At 34.0% G+C, this 21,483-nt stretch overlaps 1 protein-coding gene across 1 annotated transcript in view; it reads right to left on the bottom strand.

Annotated features, from left to right (window-relative positions):
* Positions 1 to 17,006, bottom strand: part of LOC114358708 (allatotropins) — a 77,722-nt gene extending 60,716 nt beyond the window's left edge. Inside the window, exon 1 of the mRNA XM_028312742.1 lies at positions 16,935 to 17,006. The gene's annotated coding sequence lies outside the window, so the exon portion shown is untranslated. The remainder of the gene's footprint in view (positions 1 to 16,934) is intronic.
* Positions 17,007 to 21,483: the final 4,477 nt, after the last annotated feature.

Here is a 21,483-nt window from a genome sequence, read left to right on the forward strand (position 1 = left end):
GTGATTATCTTATTCCTATCAATGTTGTTATTATGTATTAATTCCCATAATATCGAACTACTACTAAACAAACACATCCCGGTTGGATTGCAAAACAACAATATTTGGTTTGGTACCCTTTCGGATTAATATCCAAGGGTATTGCTAAGACTTTAAAACGGGTTACACGGCTTAGATCAAGTTATGGTAAATCTTATTTATTGCGGTAGTTCGATGGCCGATTAACAAGGATTCTAGCGGATTGTTGGAATAAGCAAAACACGGTTACAACTGTAAACTATACAAGACTTGCTTGGTCAATAAGGGCATATATCACTTTTCGGGTTGATAATTATGCTTAATGACCCATTACTAATGTAACTGTGTCACAGTCAGAGCCTTCAAAGTCAAATTCAAGCTACATCTGCTATCTATCCAAAAGAATATTTAAAGTACCTACCTACCTGCCTAAATGTATAAACTGCACATACCAACATTAAAAGTAAATGATATTACACTCAATACATACTATTATTCATATTATCTTTTCTCTCTCAAACTTATTTTAAATACCTTAACATATATTCATATTTATTAAGTCATAAACCTTTATTGCATAATCTTAGATTATCATCATAATTATAAGGTGCTCAATAGCACAAATTAATGCACACTTACTTATTTTCTTCTATTTGTCAAATTTTTTAGTAAGTTGTAACGTTCGCTATGGGCCACGCACCCCTCTTTCATGGTTTCTGCAGAATACCAGTGGCCGTAACGTGCTCTTCAGTACGTTATGACCTCATACTGAGCAGAGACCAATTTGGTACAATGTATTTTGCTTTTTAAGTTGATTGTACTTATTGTTTAATTTTTTGGTACCAAATAAATGTTTTTTCTTTCTTCCTTTCTTTCTTTCATTATTTTGTTCAGTTTTCAACTGCTTTTATAGGCCTAATATAATATTATAGATAATTCAATATTCAGTTCATACGGTGTGATTCCAAATTTCCGATGGAGTAGAATATCAATGATCACTCTCACTCTTCCCCTAAATTGTAATGTCCTAAAAGGAACTAAGCTACAATTATTATGCGAATACGAGTACTAGGCTCGCCTACGAGTAACTCGTTTGGCCAGCGTGGGGAGTGTTTGCCTTTGATAAATATTAGTCATGCCCGTTTCCACCATCAATCCCTATTTTTAAGTGACCCCTATAACACATAACAGGAATTTTGTTTTCAAGGGGGTCACTTAAAAATAGAGATTGATGGTGAAAACGGGCATCATCCTCCTGTAGTGGACCCTAAATGATCATTGCTAAGTACCTACTTATATCAAAAAGAGCACAAGAAAAAAACTCGAGCTTACAAAATGTTACATGTGCCTTTCTGCAATGTCAAGATAATTTCCTTCTACTTTGTTACTAAAGTATCCCAAAGGGAAGTATGTTCACTCTAAAGTACCTTATTATAACATTTAATTTCATGAAACTCGCTGTCAAAGAGTAAACACGTTCCATATAGTTAGAGCAGGCATTTAAGTTTGCTCATTTAGAAACTTTCATGGAAATTGCAACTAATTAATGATAGAACGCACCTAGTGAGACTGATGTTAAATATTTTACTTCAAAAGCACATTTTGCTAATCCATATTACATTCACGCTATATTATGTGAATGCCCCATTATGAAACTAGGGACTCCTTCCTTCTTCTTTTAACATGAAGCTATTAACAAGGCTGCAGGAGGAGCGAAGCGAGGAACCCACGATAGGAGAATAAAACCAATTTTAACTTTCATATTTTACGCTACCGCTATGTAAAATAGATACAACGCCATCTACTGGTTGCCATCTGAACTAGTTTACAAAAAGATTTTCTAACAGCTATTATAAAAATAAAGGTTTGTGTTATGAAATTAAAAGTTACAATTACAAACAATCATAATTGTTTCGAAGTCTTGCACTTTTATTTACTTTTATAAATCAAACACTTGAAAGGCTCACAATGAACTAGTTTGGGATAGAGTTGCCTTTCATTGGAATAATCTTAGAATAGCTATAAACTGTGTCAATGGGGCTGCAATGGTATTTTTATTCGTGATCCAATTAGCTATGACGACATAATATTGTTATTATGGTGCTAAATAATAGGTCAATAACGAATATAGGCTGAGAAACCGACAAAAAGTTGTAAGATAGATTTTGTGAAAGGTAGTTCAGAGGAAATCACACCTTAATAGGTTAAAATTAAATGCAATATTAAAATAAAGTTTAATTCAAAAAACTTTGTTCCTGGTTCAGAAGAAGTGAAAAAAAGGAAAACAACGCGTCAGCAACTTGTCTGTACAGATTTTAATGGCTATATTAAGAAGATCTAAATCTCTGTTTTGAATCTTACTATCTTACTTAATATTATAAACGCGAAAGTTAGTATGGATGTCTGGATGTCAACATGTTTGTTACTCTTTCACGCAAAAACTACTGAACGGATTTTGATGAAACTTTACAGAATTATTGTTTATAACCCAGAATAACACAGGCTATAATTTATGACGATCTGTGACAAACTAAAAATTACGCGGGTGAAGCCGCGGGCAAAAGCTAGTTATCAATAAAGGTTTTTCAGAAAGACATGATCAAATGAAGACACAAAGCAACATTTTAGTTTTCATAAATGAACGATTTATCAAATTTTCAAGTTCTCACGCGGTTCCCAAAAGCTTAATGCCTCGTCATCCGAAGTGACGTCACTCTATTAATTATCCCACCGCTGAGTCAGTGGCCGTTAATTGAAATCTCTTAGCGAAACAATTGAAGGTGCGAACTTGCAAATCGAATCGCAATGATGGATTTTAGGGGGTCATTTGCGAATAGACTCTAATTTTGGTATTGTTTGGAACTAAAATAGCATGGGAAAACACAAGGAAAGAAGATAATAGTGACAGTAAATGTCACCATGTCTCATTGCAATCAGAATGTTTCGTATAACGAATCTCGATTATCCGGACATCCGATTATCCGGACTCATTCTTTACGACTCTAATTACCGATTTAAGGCCTGGACCCATCAATACTGACTGACTGACTGTCAAAGTGATCTATCAACGCAAAGCTCAAACCACTAGACGGATCATCGGGCTGAAATTTGGCATGCAGGTAGATGTTATGACGTAGGCATCCGCTAAGAAAGGATTTTACTAAATCCCCACCTAAAGGGGGTAATACGGGATCCACACGTACGAAGTCGCGGGCGGCCGCTAGTGTTAGTATAATCCTACTCACTCTGCTAGATACATTTTCACTGTGATACAGTATAATTAATTTCTATAATAATACAACAAATTTTCAAGTTCCGATCCAACTGCCCCTGCAGTTTAGTGATCGTTAGATACATTTGTTGGTGTTCATTCAAGCAAAATACAGTCGTAAGATTCATGTCTGAAATTGCTATTACTTATCTACTCATGTAGGTATTTTAGACTTAAACCTATAATTTTTCTTTTAGCGAGACATTGTTTCGATAGATCGTTTTCATTCGATAACTAGAAAACGCTAAATAGAAAAAGTGCACACATTATAATCGCAAACCGGTCGAAAAATGGTCGAAAGGTCTTTTTTGTATGGTGTTTTGACGGATTCGATTTTCGACTCGATCTGAAAGTGCAACTTGCAACGCAAGTGGGGCAGGTTTACTAAGGCACCATCTTACTTAAACATTAGCAAACATCAAAAACAAATTTTATCGTTATTAGTTACAGTTAAAATTAGATGGTGCAACTCAGCCTAACTTTAGCTTGAAGGTGATCAATCTTAGTACCCTTGTAACTAACTTAAATCGCATTAAAACTGAATCTGATCAGCCGGTATATTGTACGTCCATCCAATCCTGACCCATCATACGGATACGTCAATTATGAAGGACGTCAATTATGAAGGACGCCAATTATGAAGGACGCCAATTATAAAGGACGCCAATTATGAAGGATCTATGATTGACAGTAAGGTTTCTAATAATACCTAACATTGCGTTACGGAGTTTGAAACACTCAAATAAGGTAATTTTCTAAGTGCTGTTTTGCAAGAAAATTGTCTAACATACTATCGACATCAAATTGTTGTTCCAAAATTAATTTAAAGGAAAAGCTTTTTTTAAATACCTACTTTACGACGTACTACGACGTATCGTTTACTACAACGCAAGCCGCTTCCAAACGGGAGGCCTATGTTCTGCAGTGGACGTCATATGGCTGAGATGATGATGATGAAATACCTACTTTTAATATTCATTTACCTCTATGAATTTAATGTAATAACAACATGATTCAGTTCTACAAAGGTTGTTTAATCCTCACTAATACCTACCTAGTTTGAATAAATTAAATGGGACCTTTCCATATCAGCCTACTTATAACTAATAATAATAAAGGATATAATCCGTTAAATATAGAGTCTGAATTTACTGACTTTTTGCGATTAAGACAGGTCCTTTAAAAGTATCCAAATTTCTCTAAATGGCTCTGATATTTTAAGTGTAACTGGATCCCTCAAAACGAAATGGTTTGCTGTCGCTGTATCGTGTAACACTTCGCTTCAACTGCAACGGTGTGAGTTGTAACACATGTTGGCTTTGTGTTGAAGTCACGTGCAGTCAGAAAGGGAATATTATGTATTTTGTATAGTATTCATTAATCTATTAGATAAATAGATAGTACTGAACACTAATAAAATAGTGTGGCATTTTTAGTAGGTGTCAATTTGGATCATAAACGACTATGTATGATCATATCCCACCCTAGACTCGGTTAAAAAGCAGATACGTAATAGTTATAGTATGTATAAACATCGTAGGATTGTGAGTTCCTAAACTCAATTATTATTTATTAAACTCGTACCCTTACGTGACAACCCTGATTAAATTGAAATGTGAACCAATTTGGTTGACACAAACTTTGTAATTATAAGTGTGAGAGCGAACTAAATCTTTTTAGGCTAAGAGTTTTCATTAATTTCAGACTAAATAGAGTTAGTTAAAAATTCTTGTCAATCGATGAGACCTGCTTTTTAAATTGTTTTAATTTGAATTGTTTTACACAACGCAAGCACCATTACAGCTAAATAATTGAACAATTTAAATTAAAAAAAAAACTTTTACATTATGCCTTTGCTTGTCTTCTCGAAAAAAAAAGCGCTAAGTTGTATTAAAATCTTTATTAAAACCTGAGCTTGTACAGCAAACATCACAGGTACACGTGTCCCATAATGAACGCAACTTTACAAAACAAACAAGTGACAGTCGGATCCGTTCTTTTTGTTTCTCGCATCACAAAGTTCCACATTATTGTATTGTGCCGCTTCAAACTAAAGCTGTTAACAAGCACATCACTCGGTTGTGTATTGTTAAAAGTTTAAATAAGTCCAAACACCTTATAGCATCACTAACAGCAGTTATTGTTACGGAAAGAATAAGGCCAAAATCTTCAGCTCCAACTATCTTCAGATCTTTATTTAATAGCGGTAGCGGCCATTACTTATTTTGAGGTTGGCACTATGTACTTCAAAATTTAAAACCACTACATGGCACTGGATACACTCGCGGAATCAGTAGAATCGGAAGGTAGAGTCTCGCGCTAGCTATTTTAAAATTATTTCTGCATTATGGTCAACCTCACAGACAGGCGAAGGTATAAAGCCATGCAGCATAAGGTGTTAAATACAAAAGCAAGGCCATACGGTTGAACGATATTGACACTGACATTATTTTTAAATAAGTTAAAGCCAGCTATATTTATATTTTTTAGACTTAAATCTTTCTCACAAAATCATGTAGCTACCGTACTGAAGTCTAACTAGTAAGTAGGCATTATGAGAAGTCCTTCAGGACCTTTCACAAAAGGTATTTCATTTTAAATCATATGGGAATACCTTTTGGGACATCATTAACACATTTAAAATTAATTTACCTGACTCAAAAGTAAAGCAGTTAAGCCTGTATGAAAAGATTAGATGGTCACTTAACGAAATTAAATTAATGACGTAAATTGAAATTGATTTCATAAGTAGATTAGATATCAACATTTTAGATAAATAAAACATAACAAAACGAGTGACTGACAGACTGACTTCAGGGACAATGAAGTGACGGTTATTAATTAATTGTTTCTTTGAAGTTCGGACCGAAAAAAAGGACAAAATGAAAGGCAACTTATTTTTAAAAGCTAAAATTACCCTATTTTCCAGGAAGACGAAATGTTCTTAATTTTAATGTAAATCAGTCAAAATTAATTTATGAGCCTAGGTATGATGAATAGCTTGGTATACTACTTAGTACTTACTGTACTTGATATAGTACTTAGTACAGATAACCTAATTACTCGTAAAGACTGTAGTTACCACATAATCCTGTCCTGAAGGAGAAAACTGTATGTACAAAATTTTTACTCTTAATTCTTTAATTGCATGCATTAATTTTTTCAATAAGTTGAAATCACTCTTTAATTTTTTCTATAGTAAGGTTAAGTTGCATAACTCCGATAAACCATTATAATAAACAAGAAAAAAATGCTGAAAAGGATCCATCGTAAAGAGATACTTTGGTTTTATAACAACTTTTACGCTAAAGATGAAGAGGCGTTGGTGGACTATATTTTAAATATTTTACTTCAGAGGTTGTAAAATTGATGTTTTATACTTAGGTAACACTAAAATATCTGGGGGAGACCAATCATCATTATACTTAGGTCCAACGATTGGTACTATAATATTTTTGCACGAAAAAATGGTTGTTTTAAGCAAGCCATTTGGTTAAGGTAAAAGAATCTGTTTAAATGTATGCCAACCTAATGGAACTAAATCACCCCAAAGCAACTATAATGTCCCGATTTTTACCTCTAACACCTGGCAACACTACTCGCCTATATTTTACCCACATTAAAAGTTTGTACTCTCAAGTTTGTAATTTGCTTGTCTCGGCAACTTGCGATCAGTTTAGCTGAGTAGGTATACTATAATCAGGTAAAGTAGGACCCCATACTCATGGAACCCTAAAGGTTCGGCCAAACCAACGCGAGCAGATCGCGTCGGCGATAGCGATCACTGCGCGTGCATAGGTCAATGACAGGACGCGCGACAAATGACAGGACGCGCGTCCTGTTAATATGAATCTACCAATCACATAGTGTGATGATGATAAATCTAAAAAAACGTTGATCCAGTAAAATGAGATCAATAACAAAGACTTTACTTCTTATACCTAATCCTAAACTGAATCATAGCACATATAGGCTTATTTGCCGTAGAGATATTGAATTTTTATGTTTGTGGCACATAATCACGAACTCATTTAATTGATTGCCAGCAAGTGCGAAAGTGAAGGTCTCGGAAAAAGCCTGGATGCGGGCAGCGCAGAACCGGTCGTTATCCTTGGAGGAGGCCTTTGTCCAGCAGTGGACATCATTTGGCTGAAACGAACGAAGTGCGAGGGACAAAAATGCCGTGAAGCCCGCAAAGATTGTATTTGAAAAACTAACACTTATGGATTCTGTGCTAACACTCATTGTATCCTTTGAACGAGTGTTTTTGTAGTTGTCATATCCTCTGAAAACTTCTAATGTCGTACTTTTTACAAGCTTTTTAATAATCTCTTAAATAATTTTTTTTATGTGACAGGAGGCAAACGAGCAGACGGATCACCTGGTGGTAAGTGATTACCGTCGCCCATAGACACCCTCAGTCCCAAGGGCGTTACAGGTGCGTTGCCGGCCTTTAAGGTGAAGATACGCTCTCTTTTTGAAAGCTTGCAGGTCGTATCGGTCAGATAACACCGAAGACGACAGTCCATTCCAGAGTTTGGTTGTACGGGGCAGAAAGTTTCTAGAGAAACTTGGCGTGGTCTTACTGAGCCCACCGTTTTATGGTTTCAGTTAGATATTTGCAGAAGATCATTCTGTGCTTCGGAAAAATTGCTGTGTGCCGAGTAGAAACTTAGTCCGCGTGAGAAGGAAATCCTGTCTCGAACAACGCTTGAAGTTGTACTTGTAAGATCTTTAATTTTAATGAATGCTAACTTAGTGAAGCTAAGTACCTACATGTTAATCTCTTAATTATAAAATCGCATGGTTATCTTACGTAGTATTATGTTTTGTTTAAATACTAGCTTGATTCTGTGGTGATTCTCTCAAGTAAATAAAATGCAGCTATGCGCTTTAAAAAGTGTACCTAAACAGTTCTTTAGAATGAACTTTTCAGCTGCATGAGTATTAGATAGGTACTTACATTTTCAGTACTTGTTATGTGTTTAATTTTTCATTCACGTAGGTTTTAACACAAACTTTATTGTAGCTCCTGGGAAGCTGGGAATCTAGCAATTACAACATTCTAAATTCAATTACGATTCAAATAGGAAATACATGAAAATACTCACTGCATTGCATACGTGAGGTCGTATTCAAAACAATTCTAATAACATGGTATTAACCTACTGTAATCAAAATTGTCATTAACGCAAAAGTACTTACGTCTATGTGCAATTTCAATATTCCGCCTACCTACGCAAATGATTATGAAATTAATTCAAAGAATGAATAGTAGAGTGTGTTAATACAAAATGTATCCGTTATAAACTATAATAATTCAATGATTAAAAAACTTTTCCTTCACATTAATTCCTGCAATAGCCTTAGCCAATAGTTCCTCCGGAGGATTCCGGGTGAAGCTCGCTTCCACCTTCGGCCTGATCATCACATAACATCAGGTGAGATATAGACCAAGAGCTTCCTCGTTGTGGATAAAAAAATATCTACAAACGAAGTGCCCAGTAAGAAATTCTTAAATATCCATAAAATAAAAAGTCTAAACTATTCCAATCTAAGTTTTTGCTAACATCTTTGCATTTCATAAAGCGAGGCAGCCGCCATTGTGTTCGACGTTTGCAACTTTAAAATGATTTATTTATAAGCGGAAAACAGAATGAAAACGATATTATTGTGATTCACAAAGTAAGGTTTTAAATTATATAACTTTTCAATTATACTTTATACTAATATTATAAAGCTAAAGAGCTTGTTTGTTTACTTGAACGCGCTAATCTCAGGAACTACCGGTCCGAAAAAAATATTTTTGCTTTGGATAGCCCATTTATCGAGGAAGGCTTTTATTATTACCCGACAGCCAATAGAGGCGAAGCAGTAAAGAAAAATATTGCAAAAACGAGAAATATACAAACTATTTTCACACGTACAAAGTCGCGGGCACAGCTAGTATTTGAGAATTTGGCTACAAGTTTGTAAAAGTGGGTATATGGTACCCAAATATAAGTAAAACAAAAAGCTATTGGGAAACAACGTCCTTACGCAGAAATCATTAATATTCCTAGAAAGTTTATGTTGTTCTGTAAACATAATTATGTAGGTTTGTTTTATTGGAGAAGTATACAAACATAGGTAGATAATTAATTCACCATTAAAGCCACATAACTTCTTGTATTATGTTACATATACATATTGTTGACTCTACAATACGCTAACTCAGTTCCTGAAAGACACGCCATCAACTCTTTTGGATTATGTCAATTGAATATTGCATGTTATAATTTACGTCACGTACTCGTAAATACACTGTCATTATACACATTACCTTTAAATTATAATACAAAGAACCTTTACGTTTCCAGGTTGTCAAATGCTCAAAGCAAAGGGAAGCTTTCAAATACGCACCATTGAAGCCATTAAACCGAATTTAAAGGAAGCTCGCCTTATGTCATTTGCATTGAAAACTACATAGAATATAACCTTTAAACAGAACCCGGATAAAAAACGAACGAAAGAAATATAAAAAGTTAATGCCCGCAAAGATATTTTAATCTATAATTGCATTTGACGCCGCTAGCTTAAAAGGACGGTGCATTTTCTTCGTCTATAAAGTTCAATAAATCCTCGTGACAGACCTCAGACGGAAATATTACTGGGGCATATGGTTAACAAGCTTACTTGGTTTTTATCTATACTTATAATAAATCTGTAGAGAGGTCAATTCTGTACATGAAATATATTTTCAAAATAACTATCAGGGGGTGATTAGTGATCGATACTGATGCCAAAAATGCATTCGTCCGCTTTACCAAGATTATGGCTTAAACTGAGTTGGACTTGAAGTTGAACAGCTGATTTTAATAATATTTTGTGTTATCTATGCTTTTGCCACCATACACTACCATCAAACACAAAGAAAGAAAGAAAGAAAAAAATATTTATTTGGTATGCCACATTATTACAAATGCATTTAATAGACTCTGAGTAGAGCTCATCTGCACTTCCTACTTTCCGAACGTCATTAAGCCTCAAAAGACAGCCGGAAGTCACCTTTATTTCCGCTTCCAATTCGTAATACCTCTACAACTTTTTATCCGACTTTGAGAAACGTAATTTCCTGACACTTGTACAAATTAAAACCCTTGTTAATTTTTTGTAATTAATTCTATGGTCACGGCGCGGTTTCCTTTGAATTTTTGGGAAGCACAAAGTATAGGTGCGCGAGTATTTAATTTCGGGGTTAAAAGGTATATTAAAAGTTTTATGAATGTAGCGTGGGTTTATGATTAAGGTTTTCAGGAAGGAGTGGAGTGTAGCTTACCATTATTAACATTATCTTGTCTTGTAAAATTTGTTCTTAAAGTACAGTCGACCGCCCATCAGACTTAGGGCCCTTTCCCACGACAATCCAGTTTTGCAAATTCCAGTAATGCACAATCATGCAAAACTGGACTGTCGTGTAAACATACTAGTGTGTTTAATATTCGAATTCCTAACGGATAGGTTTTTGCAGGACACTACAAACAAGGTGTTCATGTGAGTGTTAATATTAAAACGAGATCCTGCAAAAAAACATTTCCTGCACAAAACGGGATGACTCTGTAGCAAAAAGTCCTTACATTTAGTTACTAAACAGTACTTATTATGTACCTACTACAAGGTGCCACAGTGTTCAACATATTAATATGCCGTCGTCTGTATATTACCGCAACTTCCATTTTAGTCTAAAAATCGGTAAATCGACATTAAGTGACAGTTCACATGCTGTCATATGCCGTTCATAAGAATACTTTTAGGCCCGTATTCTGAATCTGTGCTCAAACCTTAAAAAGGCCTTAATTTTGCAGATTAATACTTGAGTGTCATTTCATATCTATTAAGGATCGATCCACTTAGCCATGCCTTTGAAAACCTACTTGAAATTTCAATAAGCGTCAAATTCCCTCAATAATTAATAGCAGATGGGTAATGAAAACTAATACCAAATACGGCTCTTCTTACTGACCAGGATCTAAAACCTTACCTACCTTTAAAGTATTTAACATTAAATTAGTTAAAGGACACAGAATGCTATGAGTCTCAAATTTTGCATGGGGGTTCGTTTTATAACGTAGGTGCTCACTAAGACGAGATTTTGCAAAATTCAACGCCTAAAGGGGTAAAACGGGATCCACGCGTATGAAGTCGCGGGCGGCTGTACATTTATAACTACACCCTTACCATGCTATTATTAGGTCCATTATTGATAAAGGATTGAAAGTGTAGAAAATGCTTTGTGAAATTTTTGCTCTTTTAAGAATAGATCGCGAGAAAAGCAAGCCAAGAAATGCTTAACAGAGAAGCTGAAACCTTACTGAAATAGATACTGTTCGTTGGTATGAGTTAAATGGCTGGCGAGTCACAAAGACGAGTTATTATCAAGATTGGTTTAGCTTACGAAATTAAAAGATATCTAAAATTCAACAACGAAAAAAGACAGTTAATATTGTGGACATTTTTATTTTTTATGTCAACAAAAGTGTTTTTATTGCTACGAAAATGAAAGATAAGAGATTAAAAAGCTTCTCATCATAAAGCTGAAAAAGGGAAAGACATTAGCGTATTATTTTTTGGGGAATAGGATATTGTTGAGTGACTTTTAAGGTGTTTAGCTGGATGATGTTCTTATATTCCCTAAAGTCCTTTTTTGCAGGAGCATTTATATTACTCGTAACAAAGGTTTATGTATGTTATTGGAAATTCGAAAAATGCGATTTTAATACTTTATTAATGAAGTGCGTGCATCCAACTGTACATAATCGATGGAAATGTTACGTTAGCTTAACTCATATTGCTGAATATCGAAATTATATTTTTACTCTCAATTCCAATGGTATGTGCTGGCTTCTGATTGCACTGCCCAGCCCGAGAATTTTGGTCTCTCATAAAAAATGCTTATTATCCGCGCTGAAAATCGATCGTTAAAACTATTTTAAGACACCATTCTCACCTCTAACTAAACGCATACACAATGACGAACATTGATGGCTTCTCCATAAAGACTTATCAATTTAATTTTAGACAGTTCACTAGTAATTTGTGATACATATAAATATTTTCCGTTAACCCTTCAAAATAAGCCATATGGTGCATGTTTTAAGAGTGGGTGGTGCACAATACAGCTTTAGGTGGGGATCGAATCGGCGACCTTTCGAATCAGCAGTTGACACCCCTGCACTAATGAACAACTCGTCCCATCCACCTGGTAAATGTGACTATACGTTATGTTAATCTATAAAAATGCTCTGGGAAATAATCAACCCATTTTGTAATCCATTGGATTAAGTTATTTCCCAGCGGATAGCGTATGTAGAAACAGAAGTACAAAATAGTAAGGCAAATATCATTCACGTAGAGCATAGTGTATTGCTTTAATTTCTTTTATACAAATCGGCCACAGTTACAAACTCAAAAAAGGAAAATACTTTTCAGATATTCTAGAGGTCATCGCAAACTTACTCTGCATTTCATTTTGTTTGGCTTTGTCATAAAATGTAGAAAATCTCTCGTTTATTGTAAAAAATCTAAATCAAATACGGCCTTGAAATTCAAAACGCATTAGTAGGCGAATTCAATTTTTTTTTCGTGTTTTACTGCTTTTTGACACACATTCATCGAGGAGTTTCTTCCAACTGCTGATATTTAGCATTGCGTAAATGCGTAATCATTCCAACAAACGTAGCACTAGTTTTCATGTGAAATTTTCACGTTTCATCCCATAAGCTTAGGTAAACCATAGCAGTGTGACAGTATCTAGGTATTCAGTGTAACGGAATTTACGTGTACACGTAGTTGAATTTACGTTTCTGGATTTACAAAATTACTCCTGACACCATGGAGAATACGTCTGACTAAATAAACATAGATTATGTTACAACTACGTAAGTATTGAATGATAATATATAAATTAACTGTTGTCCTGAATAAAAGGGAAAAAAATGAAAATTGAATAAGCGTGTTAAACTTTGTACTTTAAAAGTTATATTTATTTTAGAATCAAAGGCTTTGGAACCGGTTTTAAATCCGTAACTCCAATTGCCGAATAAAATATTTTTTGAGTAAAAATCGAATTGTCCCTAAAAAAGTTATCTGCACAATGATTTTCATTGACAATTTTAGGTAAGTAAGTTTTGTACACATTGAGTAGTATCAAAAGGAGGTGCCAGAAACTTTATTCGTTTTTACTGATATAGGTATACAATTCAATACCCATAAGATGAACTGTATGCCAATGTTTAGTACGTGTCAGAGTTGTAAAATTATCAACATTTGAAAGGTCATATTAATTAAGCCGGATCTTGACCACCGTAATTACATTAGGAAATGAAACCGATGGTTGATAATGTTTAATGGACTTGTCCAATCAGAAACCTATCAAAAAGGAAAACCCGTAATTAAAAACAAACAATAAGAATGTACAAAATGACTCTATTAACAATAACTTATTCATAGCAATCAACTTTAGTGGCCGGATCAAAAAGAAATATTTTATGATTGAGTTCCACGGAAATTATAGTTCCAAAGAAATTTTGAAATTGAATTCAAATTCTTTTACGAGTATTAAGTAGGTATTTTTCAGGGCACTTATATCCGTCCCAAATCTATATGTATAAAAGCGAAAGGTCACTGACTGACTGACTCTCTCAAGGACTGACTGACTCACTGACTCATCACGAAATCTCAGCAACTACAAATGAGGAGTCTCAAATTGTGCATGGGGGTTCCATTTAGAACGTAGGTGTTTACTAAGACGGGATTTTCTAAAATTCAACCCCTAAGAACGGGATCCACGCGTACGAAATTGCGGGCGGCCGCTAGTACTCGTATATTGCCTAACCACCACTTCAAGACATTACGTGTAGGTATATCGGCTGGTGCTGCGAAGAAGTGGTGAAAGAAAGAAGTGAAAAGTTATATCGATTTCCAAATAGCTTAATCGATTAAACACGATATAATTTGGATACCCGTCACGGCTGAAAGTTTATAGCCGTAATATCCTGGGCGGAAAATTAATTATCAAACAATAATAATGGTTACTACGAATTTAGCTATACCTTCAGGAAATGTTTTGATTTAATTACCTGCATAGGTAGGTCATGCTAGTATTGTTACACTAGCCTTTGCCCGAGGTTTCACTTGAAACGGCATCTCGATAAAAAGGAAGCCAAATGCAATGCCTACCTATGTAGCCTATTATTTGCTATTTTTAACCGACTTCAAAAAATAGGAGGTTCTATGTTCGACTGTATGTATCTTTTTTTTTCTATGTAATGTTCACCGATCACTCCGTCAATTGTGGACCGATTTTCAAAATTATTTTTTTGTTCGATAGGGTACACTTCTGAGGTGACCCCATTGTCACTAAGTCAGAATCTGATGATGGGATCCTAGGGAAATCGAGGTCAACCCTCAAATTTTATAGGCACGTAGGTATATCGTTTTTCATATTTTTTTGATGATGATTGATGATGAATGATATACATTGCGATTTGACTATGTGCAGAAAGCTTAGAAAAGAAGAATTTTCTATTTCTATTCTAAGCTTTTCAGATTCATGATCCAGCCAGTTTTTGCAATATTCATGTTGTATCAAATACCTATGCTATGCTCAATGCTTTTTTTAGATTTATTACGTTTCAATATTTTTTTATACACAAATTCTTCTATACTTAATAGAAGAAGGCGAAATACTGTATTTTATTGTATTTAAGATATAAACGTGGATTTATCGCAAATTATTTTATTTTGCATCATCCTCAAATATTTGCGTACAAAGGCATATCCAATAAAACGGTCGCTGGATCCAATATATTCATATTAATGTAATAAAAGTATGTCAGTTTGATGAAGAAGAGATTAAGATGTAACTAGAAAAATAGGTATAGCTATAAGGATATTTGATCTTTTGTTTTACCACTAACATTGTCAAAAACCTTTTTTTAGGTATTTTAGTACAATCATAACTATGTAGTTAGCGGCGAACATAATTAAGTAAAGGAAACAGGTAAATCATTTGTTAATCCATGATATAGAAACAGGTAAACCTACATTCATATTTATTTAAATATTTGGATATACATCGAGAGAAGCCTTCATAGTCTGACTAAACAATCGCAAACAAATCTAGTTACCTATTTGTGTTTGTAGTAATTAATATAATATGGTGCCTTGCTTTTGTACTAATTAAGTACACAAGTAAAGCAGGTATCCTTACTTGTGATATGTTACTGTAACGAATATAATATGGAAGCTGTAACATTAAATTTTCGGATAGATCCAGTTCATTCTGTAACACAATATTGATACCGTTTGATAGAGCTCGTGAAGCACTTTCAGGACCAGTAACTTGGATATCTTGTATAGTTAATAAATAATCGAGTAAGATCACATATCGTTTTCAACCTGTATAAATGAATGTATAATTGAATCGATAGCTATAACAAGATTTTGCCTTTAGTACCTAACTAGCCAGTATTTTATTTATTTTTCGTTTATGCAAACATGGATAACATTAAATATAAGATTTTAAACTTTCGCGTTCCATTTCAATTAAAATAGTAAGACACGCGACGTTTATTACTGAGTTACACTTCTGAGGTGACCCCATTGTCACTAAGTCAGAATCTGATGATGGGATCCTAGGGAAATCGAGGTCAACCCTCAAATTTTATAGGCACGTATATCGTTTTTCATATTTTTCTGATGATGATGAAGATTTTGCCTTTAGTACCTAACTAGCCAGTATTTTATTTATTTTTCGTTTATGCAAACATGGATAACATTAAATATAAGATTTTAAACTTTCGCGTTCCATTTCAATTAAAATAGTAAGACACGCGACGTTTATTACTGAGTTACATTACCTATGTACTCACGGCTTGACGTTTCGGCTGCTAAATATATGGATAAATATTTTTTGGTTAATATTTTTCTTTTGTTCCTGTGGTTAATATTAATTGCAAAATTTTAATCGATAAAAGACAACGACACTGTTTACTCTTACTGAGGACGAAGAATCTAAGTAAATAGGTCAGTTAGCACCCTAGTAGGTTCTATAAAAATAACTTCACTCCACCTGAATGTAAATGGACTTTATTATTTCAAGTTAATTGAAATTTGTGAACCCTCTCTTCAATTGTAAATGATTTCCATTGTTTTATTTAAAAAGCTTGAGACTTGTTTTTGCATCAGTATTTTTGTAGAGTACTTCTAGCACGGAAGGGTTTATTTAAATTAGATATATTTACGAAGAAAATCATGGTTCTGGTGTTAATTAATTTATAAATAAGTAACCTTCTCCGATGGCTTAGTTTTGAAACTTTATCACTAGAGTAAAAACTTTTATGAGAGATTTTAAAGTACAAATCTTTAGCTCTTAGTTGATGCAAGTTGTTATTGTGACGCTTCTTAAATTTACTATGCTTTTAACCACTTTCTCTCCTATATAGCGGTAAGCTATTTACTTTCAGGTCATAACAACTAACTTTTAAAATTGATATCTCCTAAAACATTTTCCAAAATAAACTCTCCATCAAAAAATCTTCCAAAAAAGTTTCCCGAAACTTTTCCACTCTATCCTTTCTGTTCATACACTATTCTAACCACTTACCTTAACTTCGGTTCGCACGTTCCGTAGTCACAACGTCAACCAGGGCGCGTCGCGCGCTTGCACTGAAATGAGGCTCGCTCTCGCGTCCACCACGTTATATACGCGGAGGACCGTGCTAGGGCGGCCGGCCCGCCCAGCGTAGGCGTGCGTAGGCCGTAGCGCCGTAGCACTTGTAGTTCCCAACTACGGTGCACGTAGTTGTAGTTGACTACGAAAGTTTGATGTAGTCATTTTTTTAATTTTAAGCAGCTGAAAAGAGTGGATTTATTATTGCCACAATGCCACCTCGCAATTACTAAAAACCTTCGTTTTTTCTCTTCACTAATTCACACATAAAAATAAAGGTACTATATTCTCCTACTACTACCTAGTAAGTATTCGTTAGAGAATGAGGGTTTTCATCCAGTTAACGTCATAAAATGAAAAATTACCGGTGTAGTTTGAAGAAAAAAGCACAATAATATCTTGTATCAGATATTTTTTATTTTATTAACTCAATAAAATCATTTTTAAGTAGTATTAAATTAGTGAAGTTCCCAAAAATATTTTCATACTAATTCTGACAGACTCCGCAGCTACGCTACGAGCTACGAAATTAACTACGAAGTTTTGTAGCTCCGATTGGACTGCTACGAGACTACGACTCGAGCTGACTCGCCGACTACTATCGCTTTAAAAGCAAAACAAAGTTGAACAATCTGTGAAGTAATTTTAAACTTTTATATCATCCGAAGTGAAACATAAAGTACGTAACCATTCATGGCTCTAACTTTACTTATCTTTCTAGCACAACTCACATTAGTAACTAATTACTTACTTATAAGCTAATTTACTTAACCTTTTCATGTGAAACAACTGGGGGTGAAAGATGCAGGAACCTGTTGAGTTTAGGACGCTGAAAAGTTAGTTTAATGACATTTGGTCAAAGGTCATTTTCGGGTGTGGGTTGACTTTAACTCCAAGATCTGGACTTGATACATTGTAACGGGTGAAGTGCGAATAAACAAATGGTATGATCATGGTTAAAGGAGAGGATATTAAATGATGTCTAAATTACAAAAACAAATTTAAGGAAGCAGGAAACGTTGAATTTTCGGATCAATCCAGTTTATTCTGGAACCTATTATTGATACCGTTTGATAGAGCTCGTGAAGCGCTTTCAGGATCAACAGTTTTTCAAATATCTTGTTATAGTTAAGAAATAATCAAGTGAGATCACTTAGTCTGAGTTGCACCATCAAACTTTAACAGTTACTGTAACAATAACTGGTGTTTTTGTATGGCGATTAACAAAATTTTGAAGTTAAAGTAAGATGGTGCAATCCAGCCTTATTGCTTCGTATAAGTATGTCATTTAGTTGGCTGTTGGAAAAACAGTCGTGGTCGTCATATTATATTGCAAGTACGACCAGCATTTACGATATCAATATAAAAATCGGACGCATAACAATATGCAAAAGCAGTAATTATTGTAATAATATGCATAAATTAAAATTTTCTTACAATTATCGTGACTTATAATAATATTATTCAAGGAACTAGCACGCTATCGTTTTGCTTAATACTTTACATTAAAATGTTAGTAAAAAATCATTATAACACAATTTCTTTCATTAATAGTTTTATATTTTCTGGTTTACGTACGCTTAATAATAGTCGTATAACTTCAGCTAATTGCTACTTACTATTAATAAAAATCTTATGAAATAAGACTCACATATTGTCTATACTTCTATACTAATATTATAAATGCGAAAGTAACTCTGTCTGTCTGTCTGTATTGAAAGAAAGAAACAAAGAAAAATCTTTATTTGACAACAAAAATAGTAGAAAATAGATACATTCTTATCATTTAGAACACAAACATCAAAAAGGAGAAAGAAAAAAGGAAAAAATAATAATAAAGTTGTCAAAAAGGCCACTCACTCAGTAACGTCTTGGCCCGTTGACCAAGACACTGATTTTCAGTGGGCGCCTTTTTGTACGTAGGGGCATTCTTATTGCTTTCACGCTTAAACCACTGAACCGATGTTGATGAAATTGGGCATCCACCTTAACCAATCTTAATATTTTGAGTCCCGAGAAAGGACACAGGATAGTTTTTATCCCGGTTTTTGAAGTAGGGACGCGCGCGATAAAGTTTTTTGTGACAGACAAAATTCCACGCGGGCGAAGCCGCGGGCGGAAAGCTACTTAGTAAGAAATTTGTTTCTTACTTAGATTAACTTGTGATATTTTCTGTAAATTGTATATCATAATTTTCAAAGAAAATAAAGAAAAAAAAACAGAAAATAAGTATGCCAACTGTAAGTANTGTCCAAACTGTAAGGTCTACTAGACTTTTTAAGTTTTCTGCCGCAAATTAGCACCGTTTTTAAATTGTACGGCCTCAGTACTGGTTTCTTAAAGTGAAGCAACACTTATTTTGTTTCACTTTTTACGAACAATTTCGTTGTAACACAAAGTCATTATGGACCCTAAACTTTGGTAAAAAAAACCTTGTTTTTTAATTGCTTTGGTAACTTAAAATTGAATTTTTTATGCCATCAGTTTCGTTATTTTAAAAATACCTGCTAACTTTGTACAGTTATAGAAACTTAAGACGTTACCTTTCTGAGGTGGAATTGTGTAAAGCAATCGTAATCATTTGACAGTTCATAACGTACGATAAAGTCAGTTAAACAAAGCGTTTGACAGAATAATCGTACGTTATGAACTGTCAAATGATTACGATTGCTTTACACAATTCCACCTCTGGTCCGCTAACTCAATCAACTTGATTGATTTGAAATCAATTGTATACCTAGTAGGGTGGAGCGAAATTTTTTTTTTCAGATATCTGTAATGTAATAGTCAAAATTTTGTGCCTTTAGGGCTTAAATGAAGTCAAGCAAAATATTAATCAATTCGGTTTAGAGTAACTGCCTCCGCATCGACACTGAATTTATAAAAAAAAGTTGGTTTTAGACCTCACTTAGGCGCCACATATCTGTGCAATATTTAAATAAAAATACTATTTTTTTGTCACAAATCTTTTACTGATATGCTATATTTTCAATGTAAAATACACAAAAAAGGCAGGCTTTGGGTTTATAATTTTTAAAAGGGCGTGAGAGAACGCGAGAAGAGAATTTTTCTGGCCCTTTTCGCGACTCGCGTCTTTGTCAGATAGTCTACTGGAAAAGCTCTGGAAACATGTGAGAAACTGCCTATCTATAAATTTGAACAAAGTGAAGGACAAATGTGATCAGAAATGGCCAATTANTATGTGCAAAACTACGCCACGTATAAAGCCCAATCATACGATTCGTCAATCTATACGAGTAGTTGCTTACATAAACATATATTTTTTATAATCCAAATCTTAAACAAAGCCATGAAAATATTTAGCAAATTGTTTTATTTATAAATTATGACACATTATATAGTTATTTAATTTTTAGCGTTAAGAGTCGCATCTCAAACTAATTTGAAAATTAATAAATAACTTGAAAAAATCGAACTGCCTAAGGCATCGTGGATTCAATTCCCGCCTTAGGCAATTCGATTTTTTCAAGTTAATTATATTTCTTAAAAATATGACACATTATGTTATGTTATTATATCTATGGAATAATTCTAAGTCAATGTAATATTGAGTTAAAATATGTTGGTAACACTGATCGTTTCCGGTTAGGAAGCCATTACACTTTTCTAAAAGCTCTGTACGCTCTTGTTTTGTCCTAGTAGGGTAAACCACCCAATTATTGGCACTTTAAGCAGCTACTTCACAAAACCGGTAAAATTTGCATGTAAAAATATGTTTTATCAAAGAAAAAAACATTTATATTGATCTTTTAATCTTTGCAGAATATTATAAAGTACTTATCATTAATAAATTAAATCATTTATTCAATATAGTGTACCTTTTAAAAAAATACCTCAAAATACCAGTTCCTGGCATAACCAAACCTTTTATTGGCAGTGATAATTACCTATTATTGGCACTGTTCTCGCAAGACTGAATAATAGCTGCTAGGTCTTATGTAGAGGTTTTAAAGAGATTCATGATAGAAATAAACAAAATAAAATCCTTTGTTTTAAGAAAAGTAACATTTATTTGTATAGGAACATACCATATCAGTTCAAACGCTTACTATAATTAAATATGGTTTTAAACTTTCCATAAACACTTCTTTTCTCTTCGGAAATACTTTTTTGCTACTGATTTTTATTTTATCCCGTCAACAAAAAGCTGTTCTTCCTCGTCAGTAAAAATTGTGAACGGACCGGGCTTAGAGCGATGATCAGGATGTTTCAATCTGAATTGTGTAGTAGACCGTGGTACCACTTTCAAAGCCTTTCAAAGGCTTAATCCCGGGGATTAGTGAACTTTTTATTCATTAATTCCCGCTAACGCCAATGGAGCTTATAATGGGGATTAATGAACTTTTTAGTTTATTTTATTTTTCTTTATTCAGAAAACTACGTTAAAAAACAAAATACTAATGTAAGAATCATGTACCTTCTATTTATTATTGGATAAGAACTCACTTATTGATTATTTTTA

This window comes from Ostrinia furnacalis, unplaced genomic scaffold (assembly GCF_004193835.3).
Source record: "Ostrinia furnacalis isolate ACB-3 unplaced genomic scaffold, ASM419383v2 OfSCF4102, whole genome shotgun sequence".
NCBI lineage: Eukaryota > Metazoa > Arthropoda > Insecta > Lepidoptera > Crambidae > Ostrinia > Ostrinia furnacalis.